A 9,221-nucleotide genomic window follows, 5' to 3' on the forward strand; every position below is an offset into this window, starting at 1 on the left:
TGATACATATATATGATGATATATATGATATATGATATATATTATATATATCATATATAATATATGTAATATAACATAAAACAATGCAACATAATATGTTATAATATATGATATATATAATATCATATCTATGATATATTATATATCATATATAATATATGTACTATAACATAAATTGTATATAAGATATTTTATATATGTATACATATATAAGATATATAAAAGTATATAATATCTAGTATACATTATATATTATATATAACAAAATATATATATAGTATCTATTATTATGTTATATATATTATTATATATAATATAATATAATATATATTATATTATATATTATAATAGTATCTATTATATAACATACAATGTATGTAATATAACATAATATATAATATATATTATATGTATTATTCATATATAATATATATTATATATGATATATTGTATAATGAAATATATAGTATGTATTATATAACATATATAAATTACATATATAATACATATATGTAGTATAGTATATAATATATATTATACACATATATAAATATACACATATATATTTTATATATGATATATTGTATATAAGAAAAATATACATAAATATATATAATACACATATGTATTCATTATATAATTAGATATATATAATATACTATTACTATATTATATATTTAATATAATACATTTAATATAGCATGTATCATATATAATACAAATGTTTAGTATATAGTATATAAAATACATGATATATAACATATCCATAAATATATATTATATATAATATACAATATGTTACATATATTATGATACATATATTTTATATTATATTATATATTATGATGTATATTATATATAATATATATCTGATATAATATATACTATATAAAATATAACATATATTTTTTATATAATATATATTATATATATAATTATATATATCTTACACACACACACACACACAGAGACGCAAAAAATATATGTATGTTATCTTTGTCTGCTTGGACTTCTTCACCTGCTCTCAAGTTAACTCAATTATAGCTATTTCATAATTTAACCTTTTCTTGCTTTGGAAAAGCTTTTCTACCAACTAATTCATAGTCTCTTCAGTATTAAAATACTTAGTATCAGTAGCACTCATGCACCATTTATCATTTACCATACAATCTTGTGAAATTTAGTTATTTTTCTAGACTCATTCTTAGAAAAATTCACTTATTATTTGCTTCATGATGTAATATAGCTTTTAGGGGTTTGTTGTTGTGTTTTTTATTTTCAGTGCTGTCTTGACAATTTTGAAGCCCTGGCTAAAGGCTGGCCAGTTCCCCTCTGAGCACCTGATTAAGGCCACACCCTAATCACTTCTTTTTTTGGTTTCTCTGTTATTAAGGATTTTTGACATTAGACTGTACCCACCCATTTAATCCAAGATAATCTCCCCATCTTAATGTTCATAACTGTAATGTATCTGCAAAGTTCCTTTTGCCATGTAACGTAACACAGTTACAGGTCTGGTGATGAAAATGTGGACATCTTTGGGGAAGCATTATTCTATTGTAACCTAAAGCCAGTCAGCACTCTGCAGCTCAGCCCAAGTCTGGAGAAGAGCCTTCCAGCAAAATCTATCCTGAAGCCTTGAAGACCAGAAGTGAACCCTATTAGCTACTTGGAGACAAGCCCACTCCTTAAGCAAAGCTAACAAACTGAGCTCAGATGTAGTCAAACCATAGTCGACCTGCATACTCATAAACATAAAAAATATTTGTTGATGATACAAAGGCACAGTTACACAGTATTATTACATTAAAAACAGACAAAGAATAGGTACAAGAGGTAATGGTTGGATCAACATGGATGTTGTTGGGATGTGTCTGTAGCAGATAGATACAATGTAAGGTATTTTGTTAACCATGGCATTAATCCTTAAGATTTTATAGCTAAGCCCTGTGCATTTTCTACATACAGTGCATCTCCTTTTGAGAAACACTTTTGACTTAATACTATGTCCTAGAAGATGATTGAATGCTTGACTGTGAGCCATCAAGTTATTTGTGACCTAAGATTCTCATTCTGAAATGGGTATTTTCTGACCTACCAAGTCACAAATTTTGGCATTCACAGCAGCTTTCCATATCAAACACAAATTTGATATATGAGATCAAGCTCAAGGAACTCTATAAGGAACAAGTAAGTTCCATTATGTTCCAAGCCCTACTAAGTAGGCCAAATTCTTATGGCATCTCCTCCTGATATACAGCTCCCTTTTCAACCTATATACATGACCTCATGAGGAATTTCCTATAATTAGCTGACTGTAGAAAAAGTTGAACTTTGCACCACCTGCTGGTAGAAAATATCAACCTTGTAGTCCCAATCAAGGGGTTCTTAAATGATAGTGGTAAAGGAAATTCTCAGTAAAGAGAAGTTCAAGTAAAATGTGCGATTGCTCACTTCTTCTGGTTGTATAGATGACCAGAGTCATCTACAGTGATTCATGATCCATGACTCACATGTTGGCTGGATGGCATGAAGCAGGAGAAAACATGATCCATAAATTGATGACAAGATGTGAAGGGAGGAGATAGGTCAAAGGACATTTAGGAGGGGAAAAAAATATAACCACAACAGAGAAAGCTCTTAATATCCTGGTAGGAAAGATGATCAGTTCTGTGTATGTCATATAGCCTCTCTGCCCAGAAACCCAATATCTTTCTCAATGGCCTCTTGAATTAATTGACCATGGTGATAGGAATAGAGGTTAGTTGTAGACTTTAATACATAGTACTTCCTCTATCCAAGGTTTGCTTTGGCTAGAGCTACTTGCTAGTAGCAGTGATAAGCAGTGAGCTCCCAATATGACAACACTCCCCTGGGACAAACATGTTACCTGGTAACAGGTTGATTATCTTGCATATCTTCATATTGGAAATGGCAGCATCTGTGTTTCCTAAGAATAGATATTTACTCTGAATATAGACCTGATTTTCCTGCCTTACATAATGCTCTATTCATAATCATGTGCCATCATTTACCATAAAGCCTTGTTATACATGCAACAACCTTAAAGCTGTTAAAGAGCTGCGGAATATTTGGAAAACAGTATCTGCAGAGTAAACAGTGTGTGGGCAACGTCCTGTAGGTTGTGTTATATGCTCTGCACTAGTGATCAGCTTAATAGCACTCTTTCTCTTATAGCCAGGTACATAGGTCCAAGGACCAAGGTGTGGACATGAGAGTAGTTGTTCATAATATGGTTCTTAATTTCCTATAAGAAAAACTTTCATTTTGTATCTTCACAGTATTTGGCTCTGATGATCTGGAGGTCATTTCCTAAGGGAAGGATGTTCTCACCAAGGGACTCAAGATTGATTCCGTTAAACCAGAAGCTGAGCATTTTGTGCTCCTTCTGCTACTGAAGCACTAGGTAAAAAGAAGAGGTTTGTTGCATTAGTGGGGCTGATTTGTCTTGATCAACTTTCTACTACTCAATGGTAGCATAGAGAAGTAGGCCTGGAATTCAGGAGATTCTCTTACTACATCTGTGTTTTCTGGTAAAAAGTAATAGAAAAATAGAAGTACTTCACACATGGTCATTACTTAGGACACAGGTTCTTCTGGCAATAAATCTGAGAACTCACCAGACAAAAAACTATGATTAGCTGTCATGCTGGCTGAGTATGAAGGGAATGTGGAAGGGGTAGTGATAATGGAAGTTACAAATACCAATTATGACAATGTGACCTTATACAAAAAGCAAGGATTGTAGTGAGTATTCATATTTTCTTTTTTGCTTATATATATAGATATATATTTGTAGACACTAAAAATCAGTTTTTCATCTTTCTCTCTTGGTTCTCTTATTATTTAATGTAAATGGGGTCACTAGAGATTGAATTTATTTTTTATATCTTTAAGTTTCAAGGTACCTAAGAGGGAAAGTGACTGAGCTAGAAAAGATATGAACACTATCAAGATGAATAGAATGGCATATGGGATTTTGTATCTCCCCTTTTGGGGAGAAGACAATTCATTCCCTTGACCTTACAAGGATATTTCTGACAAGATAAGCAAAGCATGATGCTATTACCTTTGGTCAGAACTTCAATATGTATAAAAGGAGTATGCATAGGTGCTAAGTCCACAAACATTATATATGCACTATACAGGACTGTCTGAGGTCAATTAGGCATCACTTCCAACTGTGAAGTGGGAACTACATTTTCCAGAATCACCTTCACTGTATGATCATTGGATAAGATTTTCCTATGAGAGGAATTCAGGACTTTTTGAAGGCTGGAGTGAAGGGGAAGCCTTTATTTCCTGTGTAGAAGTGAAGTTCATAGTAGCACCCTGGAAAACTCTTGAGGACTACCCTCTTCACTGTAACAGACTGGAAAATTTGTTGGGTGCTCCTCAAAAGTCCTCAAAGAATGTAGCATTTTACAGGCAGACACTTGAGGATCTCTGGTTCAGTTCTTCAGGAGAAAAAAAACCTTCAGTGTCAGTGTCTATGACCTTCAGTGGCTGCTCCCCAAACAACTGGTATAAAATTTCCCTGAATTTCGCCCCCCAAGCAATTTCAAAGTCATGTGAAGATCTAATTCAATATTCCATTCAAGGACTTCCCTGGGGGTCCAGTGATTAAGACTTTGCCTTCCAAAGCAGGGGGTGCAGGTTCAATCCCTGGTTGGGGAGCTAAGATCCCACATGCCTCGTGGCCAAAACACCAAAACATAAAACAGAAGCAATATTGTAATAAATTCAATAAAGACTAAAAATGGTCCACATCAAAAAAATCTTTAAAAAAAGATATTCAGTGCAGAGTAACTTCTGTTTTCATGCCTGAATCCAGACTGATATTGTAGTTCCTGGAGGACTGCAAATGGAATATGTGTTTTCTGTATCCATTTAGTGTTGGGTGCTGAATAATTGTTCAATAAATTGTTTATCCAGGTCAGATCTTTTCTTCACCTCATATAGTGAAAAAGCTAACAACAACAAAAAAGTGGTAGGGAATTTTAGGAGAAGATAAGACTTTTTCTTCCCATGTCCTTACCTTTCTATATTGAACAATAATTAACAGTAATCCTCTCGAATATTCAGAGGTCTTGAATTATTTACCTAATCCTTTGTGGCACTGAATATTTCTCTATTTTACCTAACAGATTTTCCATTGATAGCTTAGTCTACTAGGGTTTCTGTATGTCAGCTGCCTCAATGATGGGAGGAAGTAGACAACAAACAAACAAAACAAAAAACAAAACACTACTGAGAAAGACTACAACCAAAACCTTTTCACCTGTTCAATTAAATAGAGTAGGATAAGGTTGTAGGTAACCCTAATTACTACTTTTGTAGTACTCCAGTTCTGAAATTTAACTTGAAATATAATTTCATAAAAATATGTCATATATTAAAAATCCATTATTGAAATGTCATTAATAACTTTTAAATACCTTTATAAGTCAATCTTTGCTATTCTCTTTCCTGAAATGCATATTATTGAACAGATTTGAAACTGTGTCTTCATGGAAATATTTGTTCAACCTCTTACTACAAATTTCAGAGATTGATAGTCACATGCATACATGGAAATCCTTTGAGGGCATGGCTCCTAAATCTTGTATGCTTACTGGTTTTTATTTTATTTTTTCTCCTTCAAAGATGGCTGTGAGTAAGTGGAAAGATTCAAGCCCGGAAAATTGAGGTTCTGTGTTCAGGATAGATAATCAAACACAATAGGATCTGTGAACAGACTCTGAGTTTTATGATTTAATATCAGCAACACCAACTGGAAAGCAGTCCATAGGAAATTATAAAATTTCACTGACAACATTTTGAGAACAATGCATTAAATTCACTTAATTATTTCTACTACTAACCACTTACTTCTAAGAACTAGCAAAATATGCTTTCTACTGACAGTAATCCTTCCTATTGATTTCAAAAGTCGGCTTCAGCTAAAGTAAATTGACATTTATATTACTAACTTAGCAGGGATGAAAGTTTAAGTTTATTGCTCTGCCCTGAGGGGCAGCAGCATCACATAACATAAAAGGCTTTGATCTGGCTTCTAAGGTAAAAGGAAAGAAAATATATATAAAAGTAGCAGTTCTGTTTTTCATACACCAATTTAGCTGTGCAATGGATTACACTGTTTTTATTGCAGTGACTGCAGAGAAAGGCACATTTTAGTGAATGAATTTATAAACAGATATCATCTGGTTGGATTCAGCTGTTAGTAAGTGTAATGCAAAACCAGAAGTATCAAATTAAGCATGATTCAACTCAAGAAACAAACCTTTTTTTAATTCTATTTTATTTAAAACCTAGACAAGAATAAAAGTTCCCTGAATTCACATTAAAAATATCTGTGCCTGAACAGTGATAATAAAAGCAGAAACTAGCATGATTTAGTATTATTGTGTCAATAATAATGCTATTCGTGCTATTAAATTTGGATTGCCCACTTCTACTTTTATGCCACACTGATATTATGTTAGAAAATAAATTCAATTTCCCATTTTATATTGCTGCAAAGCTATTTTAAGATATTTTACAGAATCTATGATCCTGCTCTTTTGATAGATTCAATTATTTCTTTTTCATTAATACTGATTAAATGTATATTTTCCTCCCTGCTTTTGCACCTTTCAGTCTATGTACTTTCAATGATTTAATCACTGAGTTATAACTTTAATCATAAACAGATTTCCATTCAAACTCTCTTCTCTTTATATTTGGTTCAATGTTTAGACCTCATTCTATTAAGATTCTAATATCCATTTCAATATTTAAAACATTTTTAATTTACAGACTACTGTGAAAAGAACTCCTTTTGTGTCCATCATGTTGTAATAATACCTTAGTAAATATTACTTAAATTAATAACTCAGGAAGTAATTGCTGATATTTACACTCCACTGAAAAACCTGAGCATGTCATATTTTTGCAAATGTTTAATGTTTTCTTAGCTATTTATAAATCTTTTTGAAAAACTGGTTTTGAGACTTCATAAATATTATGAAATTCCATTTTCTCTACAATTTCTATTTATTTATCTTTAAATGGAGGCAATCACACAACAATTTGAGATGTGTGGAATACGTTTTAATTGGTATTACAAACCTATTCTGCTTAGTAAAACAGTCTTTGTAATATATCCTAAAAATTCTGCTTCATCACAAAAATATATGTTTAAAATATCACTGGATTTGAAGAGCATGAGAATGGTGAATATTTATTTTTTCTTTTGAATTCTACACAAGTAGGCTGGCATAAAGCAGGTAACATTGGATTTTGCTAAAGGTAAGAATATAATTAGAACACAAGCATACACAAAATGATTCTATTTTGTATGATACAAGGAAATAATGGTATATGTTTTAAAAGAGATTAAAAGACAAATCATAAGATTGTTAATAAACTGGCAACATTATTAATTTTCACCAAAAAAATTCACAGGAAGTTTTATAAATATTTATACTACTAAAGATTTTTAGATATAAGATTATAAAGAGAAAAAAACGGCCCCACTCTCCAGATAGCAGTGATGATTTTGAAAATATAAATAAAATTATATGTATAAAATTCAAATGTATAAAATGAAAAGGAAAATTCCATACTCCGTTCCACATTTCTCTATCCTTCCTGTCAAATGTACCTCCCACTAACATTTTTTTGCATTTCATAAAAGCAAACATATAGCTAGATGAATAAATGCACATCAGTCTTATCTTTTGATATGAACACATAGTTTTTAATACAATTTATCCTATCAATATATAGTACTATAAACATTCCATCTATTGCTTTTTTTCATAAGATGTTTTGGATGTATTTCCGTATCAGCACAAAAGATCTACCTTGTTCATTGTACATATCTGTATTCTATATACATGCACTGTATTCTATATACGTATAAGTTCTGCTAATTAAATTTCACATTATTATACTTATTTTGATATTATATGCGATCTTTCAAACCATATTTTGATGTATATAAGTATATGTTTAAAGTATAACCCTACACGTGGAATCTATTGTTCATTAAGTGCAATTTTAATTCATACAGATATCATCAATTTTGTTCCAAAGGGGTAAGCAGTTGCCATGAATTTATTCCCTGAGTCTTTTTTTTTTTTCTCTCATTTCTCTCTCAATTACCAGGTGTTAACAGTGGAAAAAATGCTATCTTGTTTGTATTTTTATTTTTTTAATTACAAGTGAGGTTTTATGTCTGTGTATTTATTAATATCTCTAACTGCTCTGTTATTTTGCTCTAAATTGCTGATTTATATCCTTTCATAATTTGTTTATTTTTAAATCTTCAATGAGCCTTTTATACATTAATAAAGTTAATTGTAAAAAATGTGTTTTTTTCTTTTTATTTATTATTATTTTTGCTTCCTGTCATGATTTTGGGGGGAAAAAAGAAATGTTTTTATTCCCCTGACCCCTTTGTGACTCTTGATGAAAATGATTGAATCTTTTTTTTTTTTAAATCACTAATATTTACTGTGAACAAAATCCCTACTCTGAGTCTATATCTGAATTTTTTCTTCTGTTTTATGAAATTTCTTGCCTCTTTCTTCTCTGGATTTTGTTATTTTCTAGTGAATCTAGTATAACCCAATTCAGGTTTCTTGTTTTTATTTAAAGGACTATATTGATAATTGCTTTCTAATGTACTATGAAGAGAGGAAACCTTTTTCATGTTGGCTGTCATTTCCATTTTAATACTATCAGAGTAGATACCATTGTAGTTTAAAAATATTAACCTTTAGGATCTCATTCAGATTTGATGGAGAAATTAAAACCTTTACAGACAAGCAAAAGCTGAGAGAGTTCAGCACCACCAAACCAGCTTTACAACAAATGCTAAAGGAACTTCTCTAGACAAAAACACAAGAGAAGGAAAAGTCCTATAATAACGAACCCAAAACAATTTAGAAAATGGGAATAGGAACATACATATCGATAATTACCTTAAATGTAAATGGACTAAATGCTCCCACCAAAAGACACAGATTGGCTGAATGGATACAAAAACAAGACCCATATATATGCTGTCTACAAGAGACCCACTTCAGACCTAGAGACACATACAGACTGAAAGTAAGGGGATGGAAAAAGATATTCCATGCAAATGGAAACCAAAAGAAAGCTGGAGTAGCAATTCTCATATCAGACAAAATAGACTTTAAAATAAGGACTAT

This window comes from Lipotes vexillifer, unplaced genomic scaffold (genome assembly GCF_000442215.2).
Source record: "Lipotes vexillifer unplaced genomic scaffold, Lipotes_vexillifer_v1.1 scaffold510, whole genome shotgun sequence".
NCBI lineage: Eukaryota > Metazoa > Chordata > Mammalia > Artiodactyla > Lipotidae > Lipotes > Lipotes vexillifer.